This window comes from Bacillus rossius, chromosome 1 (genome assembly GCF_032445375.1).
Source record: "Bacillus rossius redtenbacheri isolate Brsri chromosome 1, Brsri_v3, whole genome shotgun sequence".
Taxonomy (NCBI): domain Eukaryota; kingdom Metazoa; phylum Arthropoda; class Insecta; order Phasmatodea; family Bacillidae; genus Bacillus; species Bacillus rossius.
The window spans coordinates 303,218,649-303,230,680 of NC_086330.1; the positions used below are offsets into that span (position 1 = coordinate 303,218,649).

Consider the following 12,032-nt stretch of genomic DNA (forward strand, 5'->3'; position numbering starts at 1 on the left):
ACACATTTCGCAAAATGGGGTCCAAGTCCATATGTTATGCTGTATGCAATTTTATCCTTATGCATTTTCATTTTAGAGGCTAGAGAGCTATCTGGGAACATAATGGGAAACAGCTTCACTGCTAATTCTCCCGAGCGGGATGAAGCATGTGTGAAAACACAGTGAGTTGCCCACACAATCTCTGCTTTTGTCACACTGTCATTAACTAGGAAAGTTGACAGCCTTGATGGTTCAGCAGTATGTTCTTGGCTAGAAGCAGACGTGCTAGGCTTAGGTTCTGGCAAAGATGGACTGGGTGTATTAGCCTGAGGAACACTCATGGAAGGCCCGTCAGTATCCATGGGTATAGCTCTGAAGGAAGACAAGAGTTTTTTGTTTTCCAGATTTCAGGCAACTGGAAAATTCACTATGCTTCTTGCCTTTCTCGTGGCTTTTTATTGCATTCACACCAGAGTGGGACACATCAATTTGTTTTTTACAAAGAGAACAAAAACCAAAAAATTTATCTTTGCCTTTTCTCAGCCAAGTTCTCCATCCTTCTTCTTCCAACCACATCTCTTGGAAGTGGCACTTACCCGGCATCTTGTAAAAAAACTGTTACACAAACACTTCATTCATTAAAAAAAACTGTCAACATAGTGAACCGTGGGGCAGTCTACAACTATTGAGCCTTGTGGGCGGTTAAAACAGATTGGCCTACATGAAAATATACACACTTAACCAACTCACTGTAATTTTAATAAAAAATAAATTACCGATTGTTAATTAGTGAGAATGGGGCCCATTTCTACTTCTTTCACAAAGAAATATCATTACAAAAAACGCCGGCCGTTTACTAATTGTAAATAATGCGTCATAAAACGTAGCGGCCACGAAATCAAAAAAAAATAAACTTAACCTCCCCAAACTGTTGTACGCCGGCATATTATTAATTATAAATTATGTTTGGCTGAAACATAATAAACTATAACTGCAAGGACACCAAAAAATACCGTCCGCGAATAATCCAAACAAACGCAGTTGTTTCATGTGAGAGCAAAGCATATAACATATTGCCAACATTGATCGAAGCGTAGGTGAAAGTGAGAACCAGTCTAGCAGTTACAGCGTCATTATTTAAAAAAAAAAACATATTCCTACATACAAAACCTTACATCCTCACTGAATAAAAAAAAGGGCGGAAACGATATATCTGTTCCTTAAATAAATAATTAACAACGCAACAGCTTTCGAAGTGTGCTTGTCAGCCCTGGGCGTCCCACGATACTCGCACGTGGTACAAACACGATTATTATCCTACACTTAATGTTTGGGTTTGCTCTTGTTGGTAAGATATATGGTCCCATTGTACTAGTACGTACACAATAGTTCTCGTACGTTTGTTACATCATGTAATCGATCGGTATTCTTTTCTCCTCGCTTGCACTTGACAAAGAAAAAACACTACGGACGGCGCAGTGAGATAGATAGCGAGAAAGATGGATATTTCAGCCGTTATCTCTATCGAAGGGAGGGCAAGTAAACAGGTGTTCCAGAGGTTTTTGCGAGTTACATCACATTTATGTTCTCCACAAAAAAAAATCGGTGCCCTCTTTCCAAACTTCGTGACTTTTCGGTGACTTCCGTGAACCTTCCCCAAATTCCATGACTTTTCCATGACTTCCGTGACTTCCGTGACCAGTAGACACCCTGTATTAGTACGTGGCCATGACTACTATAGTCTGTTTGAAGAACGAAAACTTACACAAGGTGCAGTAGATGGAGGCATTGCACTCTTCCTTGAGCATTGTAAAACAGATCAGGTTTTTTATAATCAGATTGCTTACATACCAATTTACGTGGCAAATATTGTATTGGGTAAAAAATCAGATTCATTATATTCTTTGTTTACAAACTCTATAACAAACTGCTCTTGATTATGCCTTACAGTGTTTGTGGGGTGCATTGGTGCTTGCTTATGGCAAATTTACAAACGCATGAGCTTTGACACCTAAACCTGCTGGTAGGAAATGGTGATGATACCATACTTAACAATTTTTGGGGTTTTTTGATAAGCAGAAATAAGTATTGTAAGGGTAAGGTCAACACACAGGGTTGGAAAGTTCAAAAGGTGACAGTTGATTATCTCTTCTATGGTTGGTCACCTGCTTCAAATTTTGTTAGTCATACTAAGATGACTCTACTTCTGGCTAGACAAATCAGGTGAGTCCACAGATAAACTGGCAGTATAGGAATTGGTAATACCAACGAATAAATTATCATTAGCTTACGATTTTCATTTGATATATAATTCTTTCTTCAATTATTTGATATATTAGTATCCATATGACCTTAAATAATACTTCACTGTCATTGACTGCCAGTGCTATATATATAGCTAAACTTAGTCGGTATATAAATTTATGTGTTAAAGGGCGCCTTGAAACTACTGACATAAATCATACAAACCGAAAAGGATTCATTCGTACAATTAGGATTTAATCTCGTTTACTCATCACAGTAATCACCATATAGTTGAAACTATCAATTTATATTTCCATTATTATTTAATTTTACTGTGAGAGTCATAACTTCCTTTAGTACGTAAGAGTAAAGCCTTTTCTAAATAATAGTATTTACACACCTGTTTTGTGGGTTAAGTATTGTCTAAAATCACGTCAGCAGTTTATAGACTAAACTAGTGTCTCGGAGAGCATGAGTGATAAACTAGGACTCCTCGATTTTTCCTGGATTTGGGTAGACACTGGATTCGAACTGAAAAGAGGGTTCAAAACTACGGCGAATTCGTCGTCTCGTTCTTCCGCAACTGGACGTCCTTCTGGCTCTGGAAAGTGGTAAAATCAGAAACGGATGGACCTCACCAACAGTCTGTTCACTGAAGAAACTGCAGTCACATCTGTAGACAGCGGGATGTCGTCCTGGCAAAGACTCGTCCTTCGGATGTTCGGGATCGGCATCGCCAAACGCTAGGAACGCCTGGTGGTTTCCCTCTGGAGCTCTACCGAAGATTTTAAAAGTCTTTCTCGTGCATAATCCCCAACAAACGAAACCACCGACGCGGTTGTGTAGTTTACTTGAAGTTCGGAAATTTCCCTAATTCCGTCACTAAAAGTGCAGAAGTTTCTATTTACTCATCGTTGTCAGCTAAATAACGAACTCCGCGGTTGTCCCGGATCAATTTATAGTATTACAGGTGAAAATAGTGAAAATAGAATACATCTCTATTCCCTTCGTAGATCTTTCCTAAAAAAACCTCGAATCCTTCAAACATTCTAAAACAACAGCCAAATTATTTTGACAACCATCGACGTTAAAACTTTCATAAAACAAAACCAGTAAGGAAAAGAAGAAGATAAAAGCGCTAAATTTTAAATATCAAAATTTATAAATTCCATAGAAGACATGAATGACTAATCAATAATTCCAAAACTGTTTTCCCTCCTTAAATCATAAAATAAATAAAATGTAGGCTTCACTCGCACGTCTTCCAGAACTATAACTCCCGTACATAATTTGTTACTTCAACGAAAATCTACAATCTCCTTCCGAATGAGTCACCATCTTCGGACTTATCTTCCAGAAGAGTTGTTACGGCTTCAAGCACCCGAGGGCAGTCCACCATTAGACTGTCTACAAGAATAAATTTTGTAACTAATACCGGACGAGAATGTATACTACCGGATGTGTATGTAATTCCTTACAATGTAACAGAGGGTGATCACTATTGTGCCATTGCACATTTGTAGTAATGCGCATGCTCACTTTATCTATTTTATAGTTATTGTTTTTATTTTTTTTTGTATAGCAAACTGGGAGCCATAATTTTTTTATTCTTGAATTTGTAAATCATCTTGTAACCAACAATTTCAGCATAATTTATATTTATAAAAGCACAAGTTTCTGTGTTAAAATTTTTATATTAGTTTTACAACAAAATAATTTTACTTCTGTCCATAATGAATGTTGATTTGGGAAATCGCACTTTAGTGTAACTCTATTTGTTTTACATGTGCAGTCTTTCATGTCTCAACTCTATGGTCTTCTTCAGTTGCACAAAATAATACGTCTTTTTTTTTTAAGCATGTCGGCCATGATGTAACTGTTCCTTAGCTTCGGCCGTTTCTTAATCTCTTGACATCAATGTCTTAATTAATTCTCCGTACACCGCAAGTGGTGAGTAAAATCGCATATTCCTTCAAGAATATGTGGAAATGATATTTTGTTCAATTATCTTATTTTGTAAAACATTATGTACAGTGTGTGTGCGGAAGGCGTGGGTGGCCATGGGCGCGATTACTTCGTGACACACAACTTCTTCGTCACCTGAGTCATGGTGCTCCTCAGTGCCTGATGCAGCTCGTCTAATCAGGAAAGATCTTCTTTGTTACTTTCTGCATGCAGAAGAGCAACCATGAGCCACCACATATCAAAAGATAAAATTTTAACCTAACATTTTCGGCGTTGTTTTGGACTAATAATTAATTTTTTTTTTGACTTAACCTATGTAATTTTTAACCTATGTAATTCTTAACATCAAAATCAATGTGCTTAACTTAAATATCTAAAGGGGCCCCTTATCTTAACATTTATTTTTATTATAAGTATGACTGTATACTCATCAATTGATATTAAACTTGTTATTGTTATTATTTAAAGTAAAAGAATTTAAAGAAAAGAAAATATAAGGAACAGAGAAACGATATTGCTGTATTCATTTAACTAAAACCACTGTTTGTATTAATTTTGACTAGTATATATATTTAACTATTTTATCCTGTAATATGGCCTCCCCAGTCGGCTCAAGGTTCTCATGATTTTCTACACGCCTAGCAAGGCACCATTGAGCCCGTTCCCCATGCTTTCTCTGTTGGCCTCTGTGCCTCCTTGGTATTTGGCCAGGTTGAGGTAGAGAGGGCGGCAGACTATGCATGGATAGTTTACTCAACCAAATATACTGTATCCTATTTAAAAATAACAGTCGTTTAATTCTGGTTGAGCACAATGTTGTCTAAGTTGAGGGCTAGCATGATGAAAGTTAGAGGAGGGAGAGTCAAACAGTCACAAAGGTCTCACAGTAGGGGAAGGCGGGGCAAGATGGGGATATGGGGTAAGACGGGGTAGTGGCACTTCCAAACCTGCCAGCTTTTGCAATCTAGCGGTGACAGTTGGAACTAAATCAAAGTAATCGTAGAGAGCAATACCAGCGTTGGAGCCATTTTCTCTTCAGTTGTTCATGACACACATACAAGTTTGCATTATTCGCCGACGTTGATGTAATTTTCAGCATTTTACTATCATCCAACGGTAAGTTGCTTTAATATATCTAAATAAAATTTATCATACCATCAATAGTGCTCCTTTTATGGATTTAAATGCAGTATTTACTATAATTTTATCGTTCGTTGGTACTAATCTAAGTCGGTATAACCTATAAGGCGTGGTTTGGGGCAAGACGGGGACGAATGCCCGGGGTAAGATGGGGAGGTACCCCGTCTTACCCCAGTATTGACCTACATAAATAAAAAATTAATCCTGAAGATAAATTTTGTTTGTGAACATTGCGCGTGACACTAAATGGATCACTCTTGTAAATGAAACTTTATTAATATGAAAATGAGGGTTTTTATTACAAACTGTTGTTCTTTTATAATGTTTAGGTATATTTGAAATTTTAATTGTTCATTGGTTTCTAAATTTATAATTTTAAAATCCATGCAAGCATTTTTTTTATGTTTTTAGTCTTCCGACAATTTATGTAATTACATATCGTAACTGATTATTGTGTTTTAAATTTAATTATTACATGTAAATCATTCAAAATTCAAAAGTAGATTAATAAGAAATGTATCTCTTTAAATGTTCATAGTTCTGTTTATAAACTCGGAATTTTCCAGTGAATTGAATGTATTTATTTTTATTTTCCAGAAATGGTTCGCTGTTATAAACGGACCAGTAACAGAGGAGCTTGGTCAGATGATTCTATGATGAAAGCAGTGAATGAAGTTCTGAGCGGAAGAATGGGTTACTACAAGGCTGCTTCAATATTCGATGTTCCACAAACCACACTGGAACGTAAGGTACGAAAACATCGAACAGAAAATGAGCAGAATGAGATGACAGATGTGGAAAGCGTGAGAGAAAAGTTAGGTCCCATGACCACCGTATTTACCATGGACGAAGAAAAGGAGCTGGCAGCTTATGTAAAGCACATGGAAAGTCGGCTATTTGGTCTCAGAACAAATGATTTGAAAAAATTGGCTTTTCAGCTAGCTGAAAAAAATAATAAGAAACATAATTTTAATAAAAAAAAGCAGGAAGCAGGTGCAGATTGGCTGGCCGGTTTTTTGAGAAGGAATCCTGATCTGTCGATTCGGAAGCCCGAGCCTACATCGATAGCTCGTGCTACAGCATTCAACAAAGAAAATATTTCGCAGTTTTATAAGTTGCTGGGAGAACTTTATGACAGCTACAGCTTTACACCAGACCGAATTTACAATTGTGACGAGACTGGAATTTCAGCTGTTTCCAAATCGACATCTAAAATTATTGCTACTAGAGGAAAAAAGCAGGTTGGAGCATTGACTTCAGCTGACAGAGGGAAAACAGTTTCTGTTGAATTATGCATGAATGCTGCCGGCACATTTATGCCACCCATGCTGGTGTACCCAAGGCAAAGGATGAAGTCCGAACTGCTAAACGGTTGCTCTCCTGGAATGTGGGCGCAGTGCCACATTTCTGGCTGGATGCAGAAAGATATTTTTGAAAGTTGGTTTGAGAGTTTTGTGCAGTTTTCAGGTGCATCAAAGGAACGTCCAGTTCTCCTCCTGCTGGATGGGCATTCAACTCATGTTCAAAACTTAAACATTCTCGATAAAGCCAGAGAATGTGGGGTGGTTATAATGTGTTTTCCACCTCACTGCACCCACAGACTACAACCCCTTGATGTTGGAGTTATGAAACCTCTTAGCACATATTATGACCAAGAGACAACAAACTGGTTAAGATCGCACCCAGGAAAGGCGGTCACTATGTTTCAGATTGCTGAGATTCTAGGAAAAGCCTTCATTAGAGCTGCAACAATGAGCAATGCCATAAACAGCTTCAAGGCGACAGGAATTTATCCTTTTGATTCAGATATTTTTCCTGACTCAGCTTTTCATGCATCAAACACTACTGACCACTACCATCCTACTGTCAGTAATGAATGTGCACTCAGCGAGGCAACAACAGCTGACCCTGGTACGTCTCAAGTCAACAACGAACCTGGATGTTCACATCATCTTGTGCCTTCGAGCCACCAAGACGACTCCATCCTCAGTGACTCAGGGAAGATGAGTGTTTTCACCACTTCTCCAGATCGAATATTGCCCATTCCTCATGTAGGAAAAAGAAACGTTAGGAAGGTAGCATGTCGAAAAGGCAAAACAGCGATAATTACAAGTTCTCCTTATAAAAGAGAACTCGAAGACAAACTTTCAGGGAAGGGCAAACTGCAAAATGAGACAGTACAGAAGAAAACACTATCTGACAAAAAACTGAAGAAAAATTTGCCAAAAAAGTGTAAGGGGATTAAGGCCAAGAGAAGAGCAGGAAAAATAAAATCTAAAAATGTTTCATCGGAAAAGGATGTGGATAGCTCAGACAGTGAAGGAAATTGTGATACAGAATGTTTGTACTGCGGCTACTTTTATACTCAGTCTAATGAAGGATGGGTGTCATGTAGACACTGCTACAGATGGGCACACTGCTCATGTGCCGGAGAGGAAGATGAAGATGATGAAGTCAGTTTTGTCTGTGAACATTGTAAGCAAAACTAAATGGTTCACTTTAGTAAAATCTAAACTTTATTAGCAAGAAAATGAAAATCTTTTTTATAAGCGTGTGTTTAATGGCAATGGTTTGTTTCAAAACTTTATTGCTTTAAGGTTTCAAACTTAATAGGTACTTTTAAAGTTCTTGTGAGCGATAATACCTAATGTTTTTATGTAATTATGTATAATAACTCATTATTATGTTGAAACTTTAATTATTACATGTAAACCTTTCACATTTAAAACTTTTTACTCATACCCCATCTTACCCCAACAACCACCCCATCTTACCCCGGGGGTCGGGGTAAGATGGGGCATTTGCCACTCTCTGAGAAAATGAAATTTTTTCGTTAATGTAAAAATTTATAAGCATTTTGACCAATGTGTTTGAAAGAAAACAAGACAATGTTAACATGTATACATAATAAAACATATTCTGCTAAATAATTTATTAAATATATTACGAAATCCCTTAACCACCCCATCTTGCCCCGCCTTCCCCTACTCTTGAGGTCCAGGGGATGAGCAAGTCGGAGTAAGTTCACTCCTCAACATTTAGTCAGGCCGTATTTCAGTTTCTTAAATTAGAAACCGAGTTAGGGAAGATGTCTTCTAGCTTAAAGATAGGCTTAGGTATGGATACAGCTTCATGCATTGCTGATGAAAAGTTTAAACAGTCCTCTCTTTCTTCTGAATATGAACTGTCTGTTAGTTATGTATAAATGAATTGAGCGTTTATACTTCAAACCAACATCGTTAGTTGTGGTGTATTTGTTATTTTCTACGCCACTTTATTCCTTCGACAAAGGCAATTTCAAGAACTGTTCAAGCCAAATAATTTTTGTAAAAAGCTTACTACTGCCTTGTTGGGGGAATCGGGAGATCTGTCAGATTTATGCCTCTACTGTGGTAAACAGGGTAATAGAAAACAAAAAACTTGGATAATGTGTGACACGTGTCACAGATGGGTACATTTTGAGCAATGCCTAGAAGGAATAAACCTAAGTTTTGCAGAGGTTAGTAATGTTCAGTACAAATTTATTTGTAAGTTATACACATTGACACCACAGTTTGCAGAGTAAGGCTAATCATTAGCATAAGTAGTGCAAGCTCGTAGTGAGAAAATGAAAAGCAGGCAATACTGATATAACTTGGAATGCAAATCTCCTCACAGAAGAGAGGCATGTTACACGTTATGATGCAGGGCGAGCTATTAGATAATAAACAGCAGGCAATAGTAGTATAACGTGCAATGCAGATATCCTCCTCACAGCAGAGAGGCATATTGCACGTTATGATGCAGGGCGAGCTCTTAGATAATAAACAGCAGGCAATAGTAGTATAACGTGCAATGCAGGTATCCTCCTTGCAGCAGAGAGGCATGTTGCACGTTAAGATGCAGGACAAGTGGTATGTAGCGAAGAGGGGATTGATTAATTTATTTCAAAATCATATCAGTGAAAATGGCCTTGTAGATATGTTGCTCATAATGTTTAAGCACAATAACTGTTATTTACTAAGGTAATAAAGAATTTTCTCTTTAAATACTTACTGTATGTAGTAGAATCAATTTATTCAGCAATTCCACATTCTGACCTCATTATTATTTACATTGACAGTCAAAGAAATTTTACTGTTTAATGGGTAGAGTATTACCTTTGGGTTCTAGAATTAAATCTATTTAACATGGTGTTCATGCAGCAATCTTCAATGCAGTATTGCCAAAGCATTTGTTTTACAAGTTAAATTCAGTAACAAGTTAGTACAATAACATGTTGTGCATGTAGTGATGGGGTAACAGCCTTGGCTATCTGAATTATTAAATACACTGCATGTGATTGATACACTAGTTAAAAATTTTCTTTGTTTTTAGATTATGTTTTGTATATAAGTGCATGTAAATAAAGTCATTTATAAGCAGTCAAGAATTAGTGTTGTCATAAAAATAGCAAATGTAAGTAAATAAAACGGGTAGTAGGTGAGGGGGCTGCCATCATAGTTAAAACTCCCCTTCTCTGGCGACGGGCGGTAGGCGTGGGGCCTGCCATTATAGTTTAAACTCCCCATCTGGCGACTGGCAAGAGGCGAGGGGGACTTCCATTATAGTTAAAACTCCCCATCGCTGGCGACGGGCAGTAGGCGAGGGGGCTGCCATTATAGTTAAAACTCCCCATCTCTGGCGACTGGCAGTAGGCGAGGGGGCCTGCCATCATAATAAAAACTCCCCATCTCTGGCGACGGGCAGTATGCGAGGGGGCCTGCCATCATAGTTAAAACTCCCCATCGTAGGCGAGGGGGCCTGCCATCATAGTTAAAACTCCCCATCGTAGGCGAGGGGGCCTGCCATCATAGTTAAAACTCCCCATCTCTGGCGACGGGCAGTTGGCGAGGGGGCCTGCCATCATAGTTAAAACTCCCCATCTCTGGCGACGGGCAGTAGGCGAGGGGGCCTGCCATCATAGTTAAAACTCCCCATCTCTGGCGACGGGCAGTAGGCGAGGGGGCCTGCCATCATAGTTAAAACTCCCCATCTCTGGCGACGGGCAGTAGGCGAGGGGGCCTGCCATCATAGTTAAAACTCCCCATCTCCGGCAATGGGCAGTAGGCGAGGGGGCCTGCCATCATAGTTAAAACTCCCCATCTCTGGCGACGGGCAGTAGGCGAGGGGGCCTGCCTGCCATCATAGTTAAAACTCCCCATCTCTGGCAATGGGCAGTAGGCGAGGGGGCCTGCCATCATAGTTAAAACTCCCCATCTCTGGCGACGGGCAGTAGGCGAGGGGGCCTGCCATCATAGTTAAAACTCCCCATCTCTGGCGACGGGCAGTAGGCGAGGGGGCCAGCCATCATAGTTAAAACTCCCCATCTCTGGCGACGGGCAGTAGGCGAGGGGGCCAGCCATCATAGTTAAAACTCCCCATCTCTGGCGACGGGCAGTAGGCGAGGGGGCCTGCCATCATAGTTAAAACTCCTCATCTCTGGTGACGGGCAGTAGGCGAGGGGGCCAGCCATCATAGTTAAAACTCCCCATCTCTGGCGACGGGCAGTAGGCGAGGGGGCCAGCCATCATAGTTAAAACTCCCCATCTCTGGCGACGGGCAGTAGGCGAGGGGGCCAGCCATCATAGTTAAAACTCCCCATCTCTGGCGACGGGCAGTAGGCGAGGGGGCCAGCCATCATAGTTAAAACTCCCCATCTCTAACACGGGCAGTAGGCGAGGGGGCCTGCCATCATAGTTAAAACTCCCCATCTCTGGCGACGGGCAGTAGGCGAGGGGGCCAGCCATCATAGTTAAAACTCCCCATCTCTGGCGACGGGCAGTAGGCGAGGGGGCCTGCCATCATAGTTAAAACTCCCCATCTCTGGCGACGGGCAGTAGGCGAGGGGGCCAGCCATCATAGTTAAAACTCCCCATCTCTGGCGACGGGCAGTAGGCGAGGGGGCCAGCCATCATAGTTAAAACTCCCCATCTCTGGCGACGGGCAGTAGGCGAGGGGGCCTGCCATCATAGTTAAAACTCCCCATCTCTGGCAATGGGCAGTAGGCGAGGGGGCCTGCCATCATAGTTAAAACTCACCATCTCTGGTGACGGGCAGTAGATGAGGGGGCCTGCCATCATAGTTAAAACTCACCATCTCTGGTGACGGGCAGTAGATGAGGGGGCCTGCCATCATAGTTAAAACTCACCATCTCTGGTGACGGGCAGTAGACGAGGGGGCCTGCTATCATAGTTAATACTCCCCATCTCTGGCGAAGGCAGTAGGCGAGGGGGCCTGCCATTATATTTAAAACTCCCCAGATCATATCAATCCATTATTCCTTTCTTCCTGTGATTCCTCTCGTATTTTGGTGGAAGTTCTCAAGACCTACTCGTGGTTTCCACCGTGCAGCACAGTAAAAGTTGAAGTTTGTGTTCATCCAAAAATATACAGTATCATTTATTTTTGAGTAATTGCTTTTGTTAATTTTTACTTTGCTGGCTAAGCTTGAGAGATCCATAGCCAACGTTTCCCAGATTGTCCTGTAAGGAATCAATTTTCCTGTTATGCATTTTTCTTTCAGCCACAGTTCCAGTAACAATACCTGTGTTATGACCTCCTGAAACTGCTTATTTAACAATTTCTTCAGGTTAAAATTTTGTAACAAAGTGGAAGTTGTTAGCGAACAATATTATACTGATACAATTTTGTTTGTCCTTAATCAGAGCTCTGCAGTAACAGTT

At 40.3% G+C, this 12,032-nt stretch overlaps 1 protein-coding gene across 1 annotated transcript in view; it reads right to left on the reverse strand.

Moving 5' to 3' along the window:
• The window catches only part of LOC134527840 (uncharacterized), a 374,694-nt gene that overhangs the window by 97,973 nt on the left and 264,689 nt on the right, over positions 1 to 12,032 (reverse strand). The gene's annotated exons all lie outside the window — the stretch shown is intronic.